This window comes from Micrasema longulum, unplaced genomic scaffold, assembly GCF_059751315.1.
Source record: "Micrasema longulum isolate JH-2025_06_02 unplaced genomic scaffold, ASM5975131v1 h1tg000747l, whole genome shotgun sequence".
Classification (NCBI taxonomy): Eukaryota; Metazoa; Arthropoda; class Insecta; order Trichoptera; family Brachycentridae; genus Micrasema; species Micrasema longulum.
In genome coordinates this window covers 873781-897259 of record NW_028277941.1, presented here as the reverse complement: position 1 = coordinate 897259, position 23479 = coordinate 873781, and the positions used below count along the sequence as shown (strand labels likewise).

The window sequence follows — 23479 nt, the reverse complement described above, 5'->3', positions numbered from 1 at the left end:
GTACTCGTCTCTACGCCAGGACACCAATTAAACCAACATCGAAACCGGTAGACACAAAAAAGTCGGTAAGTGGTAATAAAAAAATATTCGAAAACATTTAGTAAATTGATTTATTTGACTTTACTGCGGCCAAGAAGTTGTCTTTGTACAACTCCTTCAAAAACGTCACAATAACAGGCGAGTTTTCATAAATGTGTCTATTAGGTGAGGATCCATGTTGAAACAGAAGAAATTTTTCAATGTGCACTGCAATAATTTATTCTTTTTTCTGGAACTCAATAGTTATTTCAATAGTTTTTCTTCGACCGTTGATTTCTGAGTTATTTAGTTTTATTTTCAAGTTCTGGATCTTCGTTTTTAAATTCTTGTTCTCGCTATCGATATTTTTAATATTTTCTTCGCTTGGTTTGACTATAGATAGGAGATCGACGCATTGTTTGCTAATATAAAGAATAATGGTGAATATAATATCATTAAACTAAGTTTCCATTTCACATTGCAATTTTTTAGGTAAAAGATTAGAAAACTTCAAATTTTGAGTATTTGTTAGAATTCGCGGTAGTGGAAGTTCAAAATAAAATATTTCAGGAGCCAATATTAAGTGTTATATTTTGATTGACAGCGCCTTCATTAATACCGATAACCAACCAAATCTTGCGATTCAAAACGATGTCACTATGGACTATTACTGCCCTCTACAAGTAGTGTTTAAAATGTAACAAGACGAAATAAAATATTTTATTTAAAATGAGGAACATATTTCTATGTTATTATTTTAGTCTAATAAAAAAAAGAAATTTCTTATTAGTAGTAAAAATAGCACAAAAAAACCTAAATTTATTTCACATCATGCGAGTGGTGACAAAAGTTCATAATAGCACGAGCCAACAATTTTTTTAGTTTTTTTTTCATTCCTACACTTTATGAGTCAATTTTGATTAATTTTGGCCTGAGTAAAACGAATATGACAACGAAGAAAAATTAATTAAATCTTGACTTTGTTATATACAATAGGTGGAAGTATATTATTTTAATGAATCAAAAGAAAAACCTTTAGTTACATGTGCCAATAACATTACATGCCCATTTTTTCCCTATAACGATTAAATTAGAAAAGTTCTAAATTGATGGACAAATACTTGACAGGTGGTTCGTCTGAAATTAATAATGTGGTGGGTTCATGAGTTTTTGTAAGTAAGTTCCGGAGCATTCTTACATACAGACCAGCAGTAATCCGCAAGCATTTTTCATTCCAACGGCCCTGATGTATTTGTATTACAGAAATATCCTAACGGAATCTTTCTCCGTGTTCATCACTGACACCTTCATAACTAGGAGGGAAAAAGTCTTGGCGGGAGTGGAGAAAATTGATTTTAATAGACATGTTGCCTCCGATTTGATGGAATTTTCGCAGAAATACTGTCACAAACTGACTGTAGCTATCATTTTTCGTTGCTCAAATATCCATTAAATTCCTATTAAGACTTCCAAAGCTTTCTTATCTTTCCCCGCCCAAACCTCGATCAAACGGCGGATCCATTACATTTTACCGAGTTTGTTGCCCAACGAAAATATTTTCCTCAACTCATTTATCATCTAGGAAATTTGTCTTTTTACTACTTTCAGGCCCATCCTTGGTACCGTTCAACCATCAAACCCAGCTTTGTATGAAAGCGTGATAAAATAACACCTTTTGGGTGCAGAGGCTCGGTAAATACATTTTTCTCATAGTAGTAAAGATTTCTATACAGGTTAAAAGGTATAAAATCTATTAAGGATTTTCACAAGTATAGAAGGAGAAGTGGAGGTGATTTTAGGCTTCCTAAGGTCAGACTGACTGAAAAATAAAACAGCCATTGCTTTGAAATTCTGAAAATGTTTAATTAGTTGGGAGAAACATTCAGCCAAAAGTGTATATGAATACAATGTGTCCTTCACTAGTTTTAGGAAAAGTGATAAGAAAATTCTTCATTGACTAGGACAAAATTTATGATTATAAAACCGATTAAAAGTATTGACATTCTTTTTGGAAGCCGACAAATCTGTTTATACGACAGGAGCAAAGAGCCGCAGATAGTAGCAAAAATATCCATTTGGTATTTAACGTGAGAGGTATAGGAACAAGAACCCAAAATAAAAATAATACATTATGATTAGAATCGGGCTTTGGTCTCATGATATTATCACTAACTCCTAATCTCAGGTTTGAGTTTTAAATTGATCTTACCCAGCCACTTAATTCATATTTACTCGTGCAATTATTTTAAGTCATTTAAGTTGTAACTAATTACCATGCATGGAATATTTTGGCACCACCTAAAACCGGATTTTTAAAATTTGAAGATGTATGTTTATTTTATAAATTATTCCAGGAAGAAAACATTTCCACGGTACAACGTATTCATAACGAATATGACTTTTCACAAACGGGAGAAATGTAATAAATACGAATATGTACACAACAAACATTTATCCAGTTACAATATTTGAGTTTGTCCAAATGTTCGTAGACAAAAGACTGGATTCCACCCCCTTGGGAGTCATTAAGATTAACAAATAATGTTCAAGCATAGGCGAAATGGTGAATGTTACACAGGGTGTAAAGTGGCCACTTAAACCAGCCAATAACAGGTCATAACTAACTAACTAACTAACTAACTAACCATCACGCCATTTTCCCGGAGGGGTAGGCAGAGAGGATAGAACGCCACACCACTCTGTCCTGGCACACTTCCTTTGCTTCCTTCACATTCATACATCTTCTCATGCACGCACGTCGATTATTCCGACTTTTCACATGACCACTTTCAAGAATTTGTTGTACTTGATCATGCCATGTCTTTCTCGGCCTTCCTCGACTTCTACAACCAGACACATTCGCATCATAAATCTTTTTAGCCGTTCTTTCATCATTCATTCGCTCCACATGACCGAACCATCGCAAAAGACCTTTCTTAATTTTGTCGATAATGCTTAACTCAGCCTTGCATTCTGCTCTAATTTCGACATTAGGGCACCTATCATACATTGTTTTTCCGCACATTCGCCTGAGGGATCGCATAGACTTGCATATTCCCTTATTTAAGGTATTCTCCATCCCTTTTGTCAGTTGCATAACTAGACTTACGATCATTACGACTACAATGTTAGCCTTCGGTTTAATTGAAACCTACTTTTTAAGTACATAAAATGTTAGATTTTATCAATTACTTTCAACAAAAACATCTGTATTTTTTTCATTCAAATTATAATATATTCTTTGAAAAAGTTTTATCACGAACACATAATTAATTCGACTGTCTGACTGACGACAGATTAAATAGCTGTCTAAAAAATTTATAAAATTTTTTTTATGTGAAATTATCTGTAGATTTTGTCAAATTATTTTCGATCAAATATTTTTACAAGATTAAAGTTTTTATGTTTTTTGAACAGGTAAGTATGATAACGGTTAAACACGCGAGAATTCGATACCATAAAAAAATCCAGTCAATACCAAATATATGACTGTTTTATTAGGTTATAGGTACATTATGTATCTATGTTAAATGGTGAAACGACCCTAGCCAACACGTCAGTATAAATGTAAACCTATACTTGTAATCTTATTCCCGGTTCAATGTCAGCCATTAGTGACACGTTTGAAAACTGACATCAATATTATAACGTTTTTATAAAAATTTAATTTTCCATAAAAGAAATGCCTTTCTGACATTAACATAATTTTACACACTGTATCACATCAATTCACATATGTTTATTAGTTTATTTATCAAACCATACGAGTTGTAATGTGTTATTTATGTAGGTAGTTATATTTATGTATATATTTTTAATTTTTAAAATTTTAATTTTGACCGACAAAAATTTAAAATTTATACAGATCCGGACTTTTATATTGGTCATATGGTTCTGTATTGGGCGTCATAATGTCGATATTAAAACTCATTCAAGCTATACGTATAATGTTATGACATTAACGCCCTTAATTTAGTTCTAAGAGGATAACGGACACAATAAATTCAGCCACGTTGACAGGAAATACAAAAAAAGTAAGAAACTTAATTTAGGGCATTAAACAAATAACGAAGACAAGACATTTATTTTTACTATTATTAAAACCAAAAACATGAAAATAAGACGATTAATGATATAAATATTACATAAAAGATGATCGTTTAGTTGTCTGGCAAAACATGAAAGTTTTGAGTAAAAATAATAGATCTAGATAGTGAAACAATCTAGATCATAATTGATTCTGCGATGGCCGCGGAATAGTATTTTTCTATTTTTAAGCCAATAAGTAGGAATGATAATAGGTAATTTCCATAAAATTATAGGGACACCAAGAAATTAGTTTACTCTTTTAAAGACTTAGATTAAGTCCGCATTACTAAGTCCGTCTTTTTTTTATGGTCAACTTCTTCATTTCGCAAAAAAAGTTGTGATTCCGGCAAATGGAATTCACCTAATTAAAAAAAATGAGCGATAACGGATAGTAAAATGATTCTCTAAACTGACAATATGAGACTTAACTTAGATGACAATATGAGACTTAACCAGGGCACTCTGATACATGACAGATGGCAGTAGGCATAACCATAGAAAAACATAACAGTTGAACTCTCATGCATCTTATTCAGAAATAAAGCAATGTGAATGTGTTGTTAAAATACATGGGAACGAATCTATTAATAAGATATAATATTATTTGGCCATTCGGATCTTTAGCACATCTTGGTTTAGTTACTGTTAGCGTTATTTTTATTATTTTAATTTTGCCACGGGTCGATTCGTTCTTAGGTGGGGTCGCTCACATTGTTTTTCAAATGTCATTTTGACCACAACAATACTTGTTAACATTTCCAATAGACAAAAAACTCCATTCGATAACCATAAATTGTGCAGAGTAATAAAATAATAAAACCACTTTCAGTATTTTCATATTTTACTATTAGTTAATTAACGTGAACACCTTATTTTATATTAAGTATTTATATATTTTTAAATACGTTTCAATGAAATCGACAATTTATCATCCTTGACATTGAATTTCCTAAAAGTTAATTTCTCATTGTCAATTCTATTTACGGTAGTGAAACCAAGAAACCGAGCTTTAAGCTCTCAGAAATCAATAGCTGTCTATGTGATGATGAGACACCCCAAGATGTCCTTCATTTGTTGATACATTGTCCTATTTTCAGCTTAGAGTGAATGCAGCTAGAGGCGCGATGTAGTAGTTTGAATGAGGACCTAGAAGATATCGTACTAATCAACTAATTCTTCTATAATTCACATTTTTTTAAAAACCAAGAAACCAACACACAACTAGTTTATAGGCAAAGTGGTGAAGTCATAAGTTGAGGGTGAAATTAATGCAAAAATCCACGAAAACGGAAGACGTATTTGTGTTTCCTGTGGTTCACGAAATCCAACCAGTGTCTCCAGATCAAATGCCTAAAAAAATCAAGCCAGATAAGGTTTCTTGAGGGACATATACCTTCCCAAAATTAGTTCGTAAGCTTATGTGTATTTTTAAATAAATACAACATTATAAGTGCATTTGTAAGGAAAAAAATCATTTAAAAATGTTTAATTTGATGCTACATATACGTACGCACCCTGGATTGAAATCATTTTCGTGTTAAAGTTGTACTTATTCAAGTTTTTAAAAATTAATGTTCCGAGTGCATTTTTTAATTTCCTTTGAAATCGGGCCTGGATCAAAACGCTTAACGGGTAGAAGGTTGCCCGCACGTGACGAGAGTATGGAGTACTACTTGCGACACTTTCTTATTCGCGTATCCCAATGGCCAAAATATTTACATGTCGGTTCTATAAAAATAATGCGTTCTATTTTTTTTATATCTAAATTAAAATGTGCTACCTCCAATTTGTGAAAATAGACTTTTAATAAAAGTACTAATAAAATACACAAATATGTTTGTTTGCGTGTGTTTCCAATTCATGTTGAACGTTTCATCAGTGGCGTCCGTACGTGAGCTAGCGTCATTAGACGTACCAGAAACACTTATTATATACTCGTATGTAATTATTTCATGACACACTTTAGGCGTGTCTCAATAAAGCCCAATTACGATTTTTAATATGAGAATCTGTCCATCATCATCTATCAGTCAATGTCGATACAGTTGATGAAGGTTCCAGCACACGTCAAAAAAAAATAGCGATGATGCACAGTACTTTATCAATTATTCTCTATCAAATCTTTAATTTTATGATTTGGTTGATAACTTGGGTTTAGTGTTAAAATACCTTAATTAATTAATCATAAATACTATTAATATTAACAGTATTTCATCATCATGATCATACGCATTTTTATACCTGATGGTGCATAGGACACTGCATTTATATACTAAATGCAGTGTATCTCAATTATCTCTTACATGAAGGTAAGGTATATTTAGCTTTCACTATGCTATGCATTTTTTAAAATAGCACACTCGCTAAAAAAACATTCATTTCCATGGTTAATTTGTTTCACATAATTTTTTTATTAAATAACAAATTTATATTTATATATTTTTCTTCATGTTTCGGTTATTTATTACTTTTATTTTGCATGCGAGTACAAAGATTTTTTCTAGTATGTGTATATTGTACAACAGTTATTTTTCACGGGTCTGGGTCCGTTCCGTCATTATTATTTTTATTTATTCCTAAGGTCTTCAGGAAGTTAACGTTTCTTTCCGCAGTGGCTTCATTTTATATTACTTCCTCTGGGTTTTCAAAACTTTGGCCTGTGTTGTGCGCACATTTCTTTGCTGTTTAACCTCTCGGCGTCAAACATAGGACACTCGTGTAATATATGGAGAACGTCCTAAAAGATGAGTCCATCGCAAGGGCAGGAATCATTATTTCTTTTTTTGAATCCTTGAAGATGTTTTCGGAAAGCACCATAACCTGAGAGCATTTTTGTTAGCTCGTAAATCCGTTCAAAAATATGTAATATCTCAGTATCCTTTAAATTTTTTAAAAACAATGTCGTTATTTTGCTGGCATCACTTGATAAATATTTTTTTGTTCCAAGTTTTAAATGATTTTTCTTGCGTGTTTTTTTTTTTAATGAATGACATGGTAATATGTTCATAGGTAGGGAGAGCTCTCATTTTTTAAACTTTTTTCGCTAATTTATCCGCTCGCTCATTTTTCATATTTTTATCGCGTGTTAATCCATGTTGTTACAATTTCGTTTTTTACTTGTTCGGTATTTTTCTCAGCAAGCTCTTTCATTTCATAGATAATTGAATCTATTGACTTTGGATCATTTAATTCTTGTAGGCTTGACTAAAAATAAAATAAAAATAATTTTAGGCAATTTTTGGTGTCTATTTAATGGGTTTTCTTATTAACATTGGAAGGCAGTACACTTATTTGCTAACTTTATTTGTCTTTTAGCAGATAATCCCGGTTGTTATTAGGCCGCAAATTTCGGAACATAAGGCAGAAAAAGATCGGTTCAGTCGTCTTCTGTTTGTTCGCGGTTCAACTCTATTATCCAAGGAATTTCTTACATTTTGAATGCACCTTTCAAAGTTTACAAAGTACGATTTTACTACGATTGTGTTAATTGATCGTCCCTGCAATCGCTTGAATAACATTTCACAGTGCCGTGAAATATCATTAAAGAAAGAAAGGAAAAAAATGAACTCTTCGTCATTAGGATAATGTAATTGTTAACGAAAAGGCGGACTGTAAATGAAAATCGAATTCCATTCAGTTTTGTGAATTGGGAAATATTTGAGAAAGGAATAGGTATATGGAGTAGATACCTACCTTTAATATAATTTGAATGTTCTTCAATTTCTGCCACTGGATCACAAATGAACTTTAATATAACAATGTTTTTCACGACGCGCGACGATTCCAACCACTTTTTATCCGATTTTTTGTGAAGTCAAAAATGTTGTATTGTTTTTGCTCTAAATCCGAATCAGAAGATTATATGACTCGATAATTAGAAAATTTTGAATATCTTCTTTCTTGATGTTAGGTAAGTACCATAAGAATGGGTCAAAGGAAGGATAGGAACGAATGGTAATCGGCCAGGAATAATATCGATAAATGCTGTTATTTACTTAACAGTAATACGAGTAGCAACTCAAAATTGTTCAAATCAATCTGTTTTGTCAAACTTTCTCATTAAACTGTTTAACAGATTGGCGAAATTCAACATCAAATTGCTGTTGTATCGACCAAAAAAAAAATCTGCATTAGGTTATGCACCTGTAATTAGGAAAGGTAATGTTTATTTACCCTTTCAGTAAATTGAGCAATATCCTCTACACAGTTTTAACTCACCGATTTATCACCTCCAAAAACTGTACACATAAAAAAAAAAATGAGTTCAAACGATCACATCCACAAAGCCAAGATGCTTTAGAATAAAGCGCTTCTTCATATGTTCTGTTTACACCATTGAACGATCTTTAACAATGGTCATGGCGGGCTTTTATCCTCCAAAAACAATTAATTTTCAAAGGAACTTCGATTGTACTAAAAAAAAATCAACGTTAATCGTAATATTCTGATTCCCGCTTATTTTAATAAAACTGTTGTATTTACTTTTAAACCCTAGAAAATCGTTAAGTCACTCGTAACACGTCACAAAACTGTAAGCGATAAAGTATAAGTAGCGCTAACACTGTACATTACTTTTATTAAATTTCGTAATATACCTGTCACTAATTACATATTTTGTTACGCGTGTTTTAAGCTACATTTATTCTTAAAAGCTTTTACGCATGCTTTGATAATGCGCAAGAAGGGTACTTTTGCAAGATTTGCCGCTACAAGTCTGTCTCTTTTATGTCACCGTTCTAAGGCGCTGGAAAGACTTAAGTACTACATAATTTGAAACTATGGTGCAAATAGAAATATGCACTTTAGCTCGTTTGCGCGTGCGTGAGAGATTAGAAGAATGCTATTATTTGTGGGCGTAGACTGCGTAGGGTAATCTCCATTATACAAAAATACTGCATATAAAAAATTAAATACAGATGTTTTATTTTTATTTTTCGCATAAAATAAATGGTAAATCAAAGGGAGAAATTCCAAGTTGTGCACTGCATTTATGTTTATACTAAGAAACCGCCTCTGATCTGTATATATATATATGTATTTATTAAACATACCTGCAACTTTTTGTTATAAAACAATATAAAACCTCAAAACAATAAACAAATCATTTCAACTGTATTTATTTATGATCATTCGTAAAGTACTTTGCAATGCGAACCAAAATATCGGCACGTAGAAAAGACAACGTGGTTTTTGACCAATAATGGTTTTCGCGATGATGGTGATAAATATATATATTTTTTAAATTTTTTTTATTTATTAATAAAACATTTAAGACATGAATATCATGATATTATATTCCCAGGAGTTGTACGAGAAAGCTCATTTGGGACGGTACATAAAAAAAATAGTACATTTCTTGTAACAATACATAGTATACATTTAAACAATAAAAATTTAAACAAATTTTAACAATCTATGAACTTAATATTAAAAAAGGAAAGAAAACATTTAAACAATCTGTGAACTTAATATTAAAGAAGAAAATAAAAACATTCAAACAATCTGTGAACTTAATATTAAAAAAGAAAAGAAAAACTTATAAACATTCTGTGAAATTAATATTAAAAAAGAAAATAAAAACATTTAAACATTCTGTGAACTTAATATTAAAAAAAGAAAAGAAAAACATTTAAACCTAAAACACAATATATAGACTATTCACAGAAACTGAGCTAAAAACTATCACTTTCAAAAAGATTCAAGAAATAGGTCTTAATTTCTGGTCTTTGAGATTTACCACTCGACATTACATTTTTAAGGTCATCAGGCAGTTTATTAAATTGTATACGACCAATGTATTCCAGAGACCTTTTGCCGAACTTCGTGGAACAAAATTTAGAAATGTGAAGATTTTTTGCATGTCGTGTATTATAGTTGTGAATTTCATGATTAAATGTAAGTTTTAAATTTGTGTGAGCAGAAAAGTTTATGATGTTTGAAATAGTGTTAGTGATGTCATACAGTGCCATTACCTTGAAAGGAAGTATTTTTGTGTTACGATAAATATCCTTGACATGGGAATCCCATTTCAAACCAAGAATGCTTCTCAGAGCTCGGTTTTGAAGAACTTGAATCTCAGAAATCTTGTTTTTGTTAGCGAAACCCCAAATACAGCATAAATAGGATAGGTGAGAATGTATCATAGCGTAATAGACGGCAAACAAAACAGAGTGAGGAAGCAGACCACGAAGTCTATGCAAAACGCCAGTTACGGGTACTATTTTTGATTTAACATGTTCATATTGGTATTTCCATGAAAGTTGAGAGTCAACATATAGTCCTAAGTATTTAGTAACATTGGTCTTTTCAATATAGCCAGTTCCTAGAGAAATATTAATTTTCAAATCCTGTTCGTTCCCAAAAATCATATATGATGTTTTTTTCATATTCAAACTTAATTTGTTTAATCGCATCCAGTCGGCAAGACTATCGAAATCTGTCTTCATTATTTTTTCTAGTTCTTTTAGGTTACTATTATGATAAAAAATGACAGTATCATCGGCATACAATTGAAGAGTCCCCTTTAACCCCCACTTAGTGATATCATTAATATAAATAAGGAACAAGAGTGGACCAAGGATTGACCCCTGCGGAACTCCACAAGTTATCCTACCTAGATCACTAGATTCTTTTCCGATTTAAACCGCACAGTTTATGTCAGTGAGATAGCTTCGAAATATTTTCAAAGGTATGCCAACTATGCCTAAGTGTTTCAACTTATCCAATAGAATCTCATGGTCCACAGTGTCGAAAGCTTTTTTTAAGTCTATAAATATAGCTGCAGCAAATTCACCAACATCTATTTTTTTTTGTAGATTTAAGACAAAGTCATAAGCAGCACATTTAGTATTTGAAAACTTTCGAAATTCATACTGTTGGGACGTAAGAATTTTATTGTCGGTCAAGAATTTAGTGAGCCTATCTTTTAAAATTAGTTCAAACATTTTAGAAAATACTGGGAGTATCGAGATAGGCCGGTAATTAGAAACGTCTTTTTTGCAGTCATCTTTATGAATTGGAATTATTTTAGCTATCTTCAGTTGGTCCGGAAACATACCACACGACAATGATGTATTAATGAGAAATACCAAATGTTCAACTAGCTCATCTTTACAGATTCCAAGGACATTTTAGTAGTCAACAAATAACCACTCATTCTCTTTTCAAAATATAGAATTGGGTTGTGGTCCCGTGGCTAGTGTCTCGGACTCACGGATCGAAGGTCCGTCGTTCGAATCCTAATCTACCCCAACTTGATTCCCATTTTCTAATAGTGAGTTATTTACAACTCGTTGAAAATGGCCCGCAAAATTAAATATTTGTGTAAATTATAAGAACGCAAATATTTCTTTAAAAAAAAAAAAAAAAGTTACGACAAAAAAGCAATCAAAGCAAAATCCCGCGAAAACTGATAGTACGAATGAAAATCAACCATCACGCCGTTTCCTAATCGTGATAGGCGGCTTCGATCACGTGGAATTAGGGAGAAATTAGTTAGTTTTGTCGTATAGCAATAAAAAAATTCCCATGGAGTGAAACATTTTTTCGGGACAGAATGTAGCTTGTATCGATTGCCGATTTCCCAACTATCGCTATGAAAAAACACGACAATCCGTTAGTTTGTGGCGACGTCACACCGTTATTCTATTCACAAATCCAAAATCTTACTACAAAACCAAAACGAAAAGTAAACCGAACTCACCATAGATAAAGCAAGTCGACTTTAGAAATTTAAATAGTTCATTTTCAATGGTTTTTTTGCCATCCCACCAAATAATCAAATAATCCTGTTCATTGTTGAAATTTTTTTTTCAATGATTATATATTTTTTTAAACTCAGGATAAAAAATAAAATCATTAAAACATATATATTTCAACAATGAACAAGATCGTTTGAAAATGAGCATGCGGTAAGGTGGAATGGCAAAAAATCCATTGGAAATGAATTATTTAAGTATCTCACCTCTCCGGCTATCGGCCAACGAAACACAAACAAACTTTTTCATTTATTATATTAGTACGGATAGTAAATATACAAGGTGGCCAAATACCTGACGTAAACAAAATGTTGGGGGTAGAACACCCCAAGGGCTGTAAAAAAGGCAAATGTTTTGAGTGAATTGTAAATCGTTTCTGAAATACATATTTTTTTAATTGTATTTTTTTAGTTGATTTTGCCACCGTCGCGTCTTCTGAATATTTTTTTAGGTAAATTTTGACTTAGTTTGTTGAATATTAAGCATGTTATTGAAGAAATAAAAATAACACGCGTCGTTCAATCGGAAGAATTTTTGAATTGTCACTTTTTATTGAATAATAGTATTTCTCAATAGTGTATCGCAGATATTTTTTTTAATATCAGGTGTAAAGAGCCACATGATATTTCAAAAACTTGAGGAATAAATAAGCTTTCGCATAATTCTAAAAAAAGGAGTGACCTCCCAAGTTTTTTTTTATCAATAAAAGTTCTGAACGTGGTGTTTCTTCAATAATATACTAAGAAAAAAAATTAAGAATTTTTTTATTTTAAATTAATATTTTTTTTTTTTTTAAGTTTTCAGACGACAGTAGCAAAATCAACTAAAAAAAACAAAATATATATATATCTTAGAAACAGTTCATAACGTATTGAACACATTTGCTTTTCTTTCACCTAGAGATGCAAGGCGGTAAAATTACCGCGGTATTTTACTGGAATTTTACAGGATTTTGGTAAAATACGGTATTTTTCGGTAAGAAACAAATTTGACGTACTAATTTTTATTTTTCAAAGATATTACAAATTTGGATAGCTTTGTTTTAGGACACTTTACATGACTGCGAAAACCAGGTTTAGATCCATTGGGTGGTTTTCGAGATTTATTATAAGTATGGGACGTTCAAGGTCATTCGGTTTGTACTTTTTTCACTTTTTTTCATAAAAAGGGTTATTATGTTTTGAAACTTGATAGGGTCGGTGGACATAGGGTTCTTAGTAAAACCTTGAGTTTGTGACCTTGAATGACCACCGCTTATGCCGCGATTTTGAAAAAATGGTGCTTAAAATCAGTTTTTTGTGTATAATTACATCCCTGAAGTTTTATAGAAAAAAATATACAAAAGTCCGAGAAAATAAAATTTACTTAAAAATCGTCATAATTTTTTTTTTGGACCAATATTTTCCAAGATACACATTTGAACATCAAATACATTTTATCAAAATAGCAGATAAGCGGTATTTACACTAACTTTTTACTAATTATTAGATAGTTGACCTACGAAAAGTCATCATCATCATCTTCATCATTCCATGTCCACTACCTAGTTGAAGCATATGGTGTTCACAAAGATCCTCCAGGCATCTCGGTCGGCTGCCAGCTCCTGTGCATCCTAACAAGTCAGGTTCGCATCTCGTAGTTGTGACATGAACTACCAACGTTATTAGCAGTGGGGGTCTAAGACGCCGAAAACTTGATGCCTTGTTAAGCAGACTAACCTGAAGTAGCATTATGTAATACAAACTTATTTTTATATTATAATACACTGTTTGAATGTAATATCTTAGAAAAATAAAAATTAGTACGTCAAATTCGTTTCTTACCAAAAATTTCCGTAAAATACCGTAAATTACGGTTATTTTACCGCGACTTTTGGTAAAATTACGTAATTTTACATCTATAGTTCTACCTCATACATTTTTTTTCACGTGAAGTGTATATAAAAAGAACTGTTCCGAGAACTCCGAACATAAATAATATTCCATTTTATAATGAATGAAACGCACAAAAAACTCATTTAATAATATGTAAGGTACTGATTTCGAATTCGAAATATCAACACGAGCCGTGTTGTAAAGAAACAATGAATTGAACGGATAGTATCATGAGAGATATTTTTCTAATTGAAACCGATTCTCAATTGATTCATCTAGCGGTACATTACGGTAAGTAGCTTTATATCAGATGAAGACTATTGTTAAAAGCAGCTTGACACTATCAAACAATTTAATATTATGATTGAATTTTTAATGAGTTGATGATAACCAGGAAATGTACGTGTCGCTATTAATAATTGTATTATGTATAAATATGTATATTATATTAGATACTTTCCTTTGCGCCGCCAAAATATGAACACTTTCTTCATAGGTCATAAATATGGTTAACAAGCACTTTTAAAATGTAATATTTAATGAACACCATTATTTTTTTTGTTTATAATTATTTACATCAAGTGACAATGCGCTATTTTGCTTCAAAATTCTATCAGTTTACTTTATAACCTTTTACCATCACTAAAAATTGTACATGAGATGGTGTAGTTAAATCAGGGATTTTTTATTTTTAAAGCCCAAAACTTTGTTTTTTCTTATAGATTTTATAATCGGGTTGTGGTCTCGTGGCTAGTGTTTCGGACTCACGGATCAGAGGTCCGAGGTTCAAACCCCATTCTACCCCAACTCGATTCCTATTTTCTAATAGTGAGTTATTTACAACTCGTTAAAAATGCCTCCAAAATCTTAATATCAGGGTAAATAAAAAGAACGCAAATATCTCCTTTCAAAAAGAAACAAAATATATATATTTTATTTTAATATTGCAATATTTCTATAGGTGCGAGTTTATTTTATTTCTTATATATCTGAGGTTTGGTAAGAAAATTGAAATAAATTATTGTAAAAACCTATTTTTTTCTCTAAATTGGATACACATTTTTATAATAAATCTGCCAATTTTCGTCTATTTTAGACGCGTAGTTGGTTTTTGACGCGTTTCGGTGTAAACGGCGAAATTTTCAAGATTATTCCAGAGCAAAAATTTATTCCGTACGTTCATTTACGTTTCTAGGCTTGTTCGCAACTCTTTATAAAAAAACCAGATCGCACCGTGTACTTGTGAATTTAATTAGTTAAATACCATTAAACATGGTTGCAGGTATTTTAATTGTAGGAATAATCTTGGACTTAACAAAAACTTTTGATACTGTACATAACGAGACCATGGTTTAAAAATTAAATAATATTTGACTTAAATGTAAAGAATATGAATAAACGAAATCATATCGAACAGATCGGAAACAATGTACTTATATAAACGAATAAGAAAGTAAAATGCAAAAAGGTAATTTTACTTACCTAACAAATACATAAACAACGACCTAAGTGTTGACTAAATGGACAAAGCCAAACACACTTAGTTACAGTTAATAAAAATAAATGTAATATTATACTTTTTGAAAATGGAAAAACGCTATAAAATAGATGCCAACATAAACAATGAACGACTAATTAAAATTGGACATCTTAAATACTAAAAATAAACAGACAAATGACATCGACAATTCATCAATAATTATATTTGCAAAATAGAAAAACGGCAAAATTATTGAGACTTTTAAAAAAAAATATTTTGTGCAACAATTGCGGGTACATAAACAGACTACGACAGCAAAATAAAATTCCCCCATCTAACACCAACTATGTAATTCTTTTTAAAAAAATAAACGATTAATGTCATTGAACGTTTTCACCAAGAACCTTTAAAATTTATTCTTAAATTAGCCCCTAATGTAATTGTAGACAAAGAAGCAAAACTTGAAAAAAATTAACACAGACACAATACGAGGATATCAGAACAATATCACATTTAACATTTGCTTAAATGTGATATTAGCTTGGAACGGGGTATGTACCCTTGTTAGCTGGGCAAAGTGAACGTAAAATTGTATTTTTGATAAAAGGTGTAAATAAATAAATAAAATAAACATTATAAAACGAGACAAAGACAATGAAGACTAAACTAATAACTAACTAATAAACCAGGGACTGAAATTATACAATTAACTACCAGACAAAACTAAACAAAAGGCTCGGACAACCTTTTCGAAAGACGTTAAAAATATTATCATTAACAACAGATGATGAATTACTTAAAAGTGCGTTCCAGCACTTATATCCGATGGTAATTACTGATGACTTTGAAAATTAAAATAATAATATTTATAAATAAATTAACAAATTAAAAGTTTGGTTATGGCAAGACAACATAAAAGATGAAAACTGATTGTTGACAATTGATCAATAGAACAAGTCGCAAGCTTTAGATATTTAGGGATTATATATCCAGATATAATAATTTGTACAACGAAGTCCGAGATCAAGCTAACAAAGCCTCTCAAGTGTCTAAAAGAGATAATATGGAAAAATAAAAACATGCAAATTGACAGCAAAGTATTGACATATCCCGTAGAAACACGAACGGACACCGTGATAACGAAGAACCTGCTAAGAACATCAGAGATGAGGGTTCTCAGATCGATTACCGGAAACGTTTTGCGCGACCAGGTCAGAAATGACTTTATCCGGGAAACGCGCGAAATTGAAAATATAGTGCACTGGAGCAGATCCCGTAGAAAATTCTGGAGAAATCACATAAATAGAACGAGCAGCGGTGTCCATAGCAGCCAAATAATTACCTTCGGGACGCCGCGCCGGGGGCGCCCACCTGAAAGACCCCCTAAGCGATGGAACGATAGTTAGGCCTCATCACGGGAGACTGAGTAGGCTAAGTAGAACAGATCGTAAGATCTACAAGAAGAAGAAGAAGAAGAAGAAGAAGAAGAAAAAGTTTTTTTTTATCTATACGCGAATTCTAAAGTAAATGTATTATATTTTCCTTCTTTGAGTAAATATTTGTCTGTAGACATAACGTCTATAGCTTTTATCTGAAAGATGCGTGCTTCTTTAAAAGTTAAAAACAACAACCCAGCTTAAGACTGAACACCGATAAACAAAATTGATGGAGATATATGGTGCATTTGGTGTTCCAATGAAATGCTCTATGTACCACCGGGTTCAGGGTATAAGGATGATGATGACACTCAATACCTTATCAATTGACCCACGGGTGAATTGTTTTTATTTGTGAAAACTAAATCCAATTTTACTTTTTTCTTGTTTTGATAATAATAGTCAATTTGTTCGTTATATTTAAATTATTGAGTTCGGCATGGTTTTTTAAAAGAGCTTCTATTAATCTTATTTAACTATTAAATTAATATGATACTCAGGGAAAAGAATAATAACTAGTGGTTGCTTGAAATTTTATGCCATAAGTACTGACATAAAGAATTGGTAGTATTAAATTATTTTTTATTATTTGAAAACTACAAACTATTTTATGAAAAGTCATATAAAATTTTTTGGTCAATTGCTGTTACGATTTCAAAGAAATCATCATTTTTATTGATTTATTGCGCATCGTTTATGATACTTAGTTGGTTAAATGAATTTCAAACGTTCTTTTCTAAACTGACAACAAAACAATTGAAATTCAATAAAAATACGTGTTTTTGATGAAGAACAATAAAAAAACGTACTTTTAATTTTATTTACCGAGGAAGAATTTTTTCAGCTGTTTATTCAACCTTGATTCTTTCAAAATTGGTTCTACTCCATTATAGTCTTCTAACACAATTTTGTAAGACAAATATTTTCTATTTTTCTACATTTTATTTCCAAATTAATTTATTCTTTTAAAATTACATTTGTTTACCAATTCATAAACTTATTATGGCTTTTTAGGCTGTGCCCGTGTTGAGCCATAATAATTAACAAGAAGAAAAAATACACAGTCAAATTTATAAAATTATAATTACATGTGATACAATAACAATCCAGAAAATTAAAAATACCGTTGATTCAACAGTGGAGTTCAAAAGCGGCGTCATGAGATACATTTTAAATTAACCTCTTCATTTCTTTGTTTTAATTGAATATCTATTTACTATGTAGATTCTACGTTAAATTTAAAAATCTATTTTTTTAATTTAATCACGATTTAGTATATAAATTAAATCAACACATCATACATTTTTATGCAAAAATAAACAATAATATTAATATAATAAAATAAATAACCACAAAGTTAGTGCTTCAAATATAAACTGTATAAATAACATTACTACCCACAAGTTAGTTTAATATACAGATATACAATATTGATGTATATAATTTTTTATTTAAGAATGTTTTTAAGTAAATTTTCCGATTTTTCTTTATTTAAACCCAGTAACCAATTTTTTACAAATTTCTTTAATTGAATCCGGGTCATGGTTTTGCATTGTTTGGGTAACATATTAAATATTTTGGGGCCCAGAAACCTAAAAATTCTTTACCCGAATTCAGAGTTTGTGATAGACCCCAAGACCCATCCTCTAGTTTGACATCTGGTTCCTTTTGGGATTTGGTAGAATAATTTGCTTTCGCAAACATTATTATTCTAAAAATATACATATAATATAAATATACCTTGTATCTAAGATCTCAATTAATTTTTAAAAATATATATTTAATTATACATGTATATTTTTTATTTATTCATTTTATCATATATATTCATTTTTGTACACTTTGTCCGGCTAACAAGGGTACATACCCCGTTCCAAGCTAGGCAATTACATTGTTATTCATAATAATAATTTACAAATGAACAGACAAAAAAAAAACTTACTAGAATACATATATTGACACATATATATAAACATATACATATAAACACACATACATACACATACACACATACATATACCCATGCGCATACACATACATAAATACATAATATATATTTATTTTATAATATATTTATAAACGAGTACATGCAATTGGGCATCACCACATTACAAACCCATGATATATTCCACATCCTATAACAATGATCTATTATTACCATTCGAACAAACCAGATTTATTTTTGGAAGAGATTAAGACTCCTTTGTCGCATGATCAAGCAAATTAAAAACTCTTGCACCCACCTTGAGAAATGACTATTCGTTCAACTTTTTGGCATCGAGTAATTAATATACAAATTACTGATTTGGCTTTAAAATATCGGTATAGTACATAATTAAGTTAGGTATTTTTTATTATATCTACAAAGTTTACGGTTAGAAGAAATACGGATTGTACCATCAATCAATTGAACGATTTATTCACGAACCGGTAGTTTGAGGTATGTTTGTACATACGTTATGGTCGTAACTTTTTTCACACTGCGTTAAAAATTTCAAAATTTACGCACGTAATTTAAATAACGATTCCTTTATCATAAGCACAATCAAGTACTTTTAAATCGTGATATTTAGTAGAATGGTCATATGATTACAGTTTCAAATGAATAGATCATTTACGCGTAGAAACTAGTTATCTGTGCATCGTATCGGTGAGATTTTGTATAAAATGTAGGACTAAGAAAAAATGTAACTGTACTTCAAGGCACACACAATGGAGAGGTACTTTATAAAAGTTTGTTTTGATTTGGTGCCTATTTAAATACTTAACAGACCGTCTTAACAATGACAAAAGCTCAACTGAGATGAAGGAGTTATGGGGGAATGCGGAATTCTAGGTGTTTACAGGGTTTGACCTCTCATTGGTTGCTTCGAGTGATCACCTACACTGCCTAGTGTTTGGAATCTACACATCTCTAGAAAGGTGTACCTACCTTTATATTTATAATTCTTCTGTACGTGCGATGTCACTGAACTCCTCCTAAACGGCTTAACCGATTTCAGCAGATTGTAGATCATTTCAATCTAATGTGTAATAACAAAGTTAGGAGCATAAATGTTTTTTCCATCGATCTACCAGGGTTGCATTCGACGAGAATGGAAGGATGTTGCTTTTTGTGTTTAAAAAGTTTGTTTTTGAATGTTTACAAACAACATTTGCTTTTTATGGATTCCAATCAGATTCTTTCCTTTAATTCCTTAATTTTTTTTCTTATTTATTTCTTTTTACTTGATTTTTGGTAAAACTAAAATAATATAAACCGACATTCAATACATTTTTGAAAATCATATTCATGAATAAAATGCACCCCTGTTGGTAAAAAGAGCAAAGTTTGACATTTGCAAAAATAATTATTTATTTGAAAGCGAATTATTTTATGTTTTTATGAAATTCAACCATAAACCTACTTAAATTTAATATAAGAATATTAATAATTTTTAGTTTTGGAATTCAATCATAAACGAGTACCTAGGTACCTACGTATCAATAGAAAGTCTTTTTCCTTTAATCCGGACAGTTTTTGCACGCTTTTACGACACAATCATGCATTTTTCTTTTCATTTCTTTTGTCATAATTTTAGAAGGCTCAGGGTAAAACGTGGTCTGATTTTTCTTCATCAACACGTATTCGCGTATTTTCTCTCTTGATTATAGCACTAGAGTAGCCATTTTTGCACGGTTTGGATTTAAGCACATGAGGAGATAAAACGAAAAACTAACATTCATTACGAATATGTAAATAGCGCTTAAACGGCAAAAATAAATAGCGTGTGTTCTTATTTCTTTATCAACCTAATTTTGATTTTAAAAAATGTGTGGTTTTGAGTGGGTCTCTGGATGGTTGGCAAAAAAAAAAAAAAGAAAATGTAATGTAATGTAATAAGGTTTAGATTTACAATTGGACCCGGTAGTCGGCGTTGCGATCTCAATGTCAAATGTCACTTAGTATATAGTTTATCGAAAATTAGAATTTTTCGAGATTTTGCGTTTGCTGAACCAGCTAATAACAGGCAAGCCAACATTCGGGCAGGACAAAATTTGTTGGATCCGCTGGTACTTATATGGAATATAAGTTAAAGTAAGCGTGTTTTCACATTATTTGATACTTCCTCATATGTGACACCTGTTGATTTTTTATAAATGCATATTTTTTACACATTACCATTAGGTAGTGTCATACTTTAATGTACCAAGACGTTCACCGTGTCACTCGGCATAACAAACATAGAAAAACTTAGTTTGCAAAGAAATTCCAATATTAATCTTAATTTAAAATATAAGTTCACCTTTAACTTTAAGACCTCCCACGACATAAAAGGCTCTCAATTCAATAAATTCAAGGTTCTGTATATGATATTTCCGTATTTAATAATATTATTATAGTATTTAATAATACGGAAAAATCATATACATGAAAAAAAAATGGATTAATAATAAATTATTGTATTTTCAAAATTACTATGGATATTGTGGAGAAATGTTTTCTTACGCTAGAAAAACGCAACATGCCTCTACAGTTGTTACGTTAAGATTTGTAATAATGTTCTAACTAAATTTGAATGGTTAGGAATAAAAAAACATGAATCGGGTCGTATTAAGGGCGTGGCCAATGGAATGACCGTTTTTTCAGGAATTCAAAATTACAAATTTAAAAATATTATTCATGGTACTAATAATTAGCAGATTTTTTTTTACTTAACAGTATTTCAATGACATTTATTACTTTAAAAACCTGATATTTCCCTATTCCAACATCTGAGTGCAGATAAATATCAATGAGGATTCCTTCGTCTCTGTTGAAATATCAGTCTATCCAATATTAGAATACAAAGAAGATACCAACAACTAAAAATGTTGTTAAGTAGGTAACTATTTTATATTCATATATACTACGCCCTTATCATTCCACTCATTCGTTCGTTCGTATTTTTATTTTTTTATTATCTTTTTAAACTTTTTTTTTCGGATAACCAACAACTACATTTATCATATGTAAAAAAAAAAATTGTTTATATATTTACATAGTTTATATACACATTCATTGGCCTGAATACATTTTGAAATGAATTTACGATTGACTGAATACAGCCTGAATACAATTTTTTTTCTCATGACAACAGGCCAATTATGGTAAATTATAGCACAAAACACCCAGGTTTGAGACAAACCTCATTATTTTTTTATTTTTTTTAAGAAAGGAGTTGCATATTTTTTGCCTTGCTTATTATGTACAAGGCTTAGATTAACTGCAAAAGTTACGTTCCTTATAATTTCTCTGACTATAGTGCGAGGATCTGGTGGTGGAAACTCATTCAGAAGAAGCCGTACTATTGACAGGCATCAACAGACCTTCCGTTCCACTTTAAGAGCGTTCGGCATGTTGTGTCCTATTTTTATTTATTTCAATAATCACCTCTACTACTTTTACCATGTATGATAATACCTCGTGTGATAGTCCTTATGACTTATCACTGTTACGATATCTTCTAGGTCCTCATCCAAACTTCTATATCACGCCTCCAGCTGCATTCGCTCTTATCTGAAAATGGGACAATGCATCAACAAATTAAACAAACTACAGTGCACACTCGCCAATAAGGAGAATTCATACATTTGAATACGCAAATAATGCAAATAATGCAAATGAATACGCAAATGACGTAGATATATTTAATAAAACACTTTTGAATTTTAAAAGGCAGTCATTTTACTATCTTCAAATTTTAATACCTAAATAATACTATGTTGATTTCAATTGTTTACCGTTTATTGACTTATATATGTATTCTAAATAAGTATTTTTCTAAGTTCTTCTACTTTTAAGATTATTTTAATACAACTTATACGCAAAAATGTATTATTATGTATCCTCATATATTTTCTACTAATATGAAATGATTTTTTTTATTTTTTTTATTTTAATTTTAATTTTTCTTTCTCTTCTTAATTCATTTTTATTTTTACTCCTTTCTTTGTGTAGAATGCATTTCTGTCTTTATATTTAAAAATGCACTTCTGTTCTTTCCACTTTTATACTAATATGGAAAGATGATATTTTTGATATTTTTCTTTTTCTTCTAAAAATCATATTTATTTTTTTGCTACTTCTTTGTAAAATACATGTCTGTCTTTATTTGTATATATGTATGTAAAAGCCTAAAAGGCGTTCAAATAAATAAATAAATGAGGGACATCTTGGGGTGTCTCATCATCACATAGACAGCTATTGATTTCTGAGAGCTTGAAACGGTGAAGATAGCTCATAAAACATCCGTGGCCTGTAAGGATTTGAGTCAGTTCGTAGCTAACTTGCTGCGTTTTCTTGAAATCAAAAGCATGAAAGATTGTTGGAAAAAATATTTTAGTTACCTCTCCAGTAGTTTCACTTAAACACCGGTCGTTGCAGAGCTTAAAAGTTCTGCCTCTTATTTTATTTTTGGCAAAACTTAAAGGAAATCTATCAAGATCCGGAGCTGTTTTTTGAGAGAAGCTTCTCGAGCCTTTTCATCTGCTGTTTCATTGCTTTGAATTTTGCAGAGGCCTCTTGCCCACCGATATACACATTCTGTGATCTGGATTTTAGTTTTTGTATGAATGTTCATAATAAGAGGGTGAAAAAAAGAAAAATCTTATTTATATATTTGTGCTCTCACCGGGAATCGAACCCGAAACCATCCGTGCGTGAGTTAAATGTCTTAGCTATTACACCACAGAGGCCGCCATATCTTACAAAACACAGGTTACCCATAAGTGATGCTGTTTTAAGTTACTTAATAAAATATCTAATCTTAATATTTAATTTACATCACGTTAATTTCATTATTA

General features: G+C 30.9%; 1 protein-coding gene across 1 annotated transcript in view; it reads left to right on the top strand.

The window, feature by feature from the left end:
* LOC148279179 (uncharacterized) overlaps positions 1-23479 on the top strand; it is a 144992-nt gene that overhangs the window by 96328 nt on the left and 25185 nt on the right. The window lies entirely within an intron of this gene.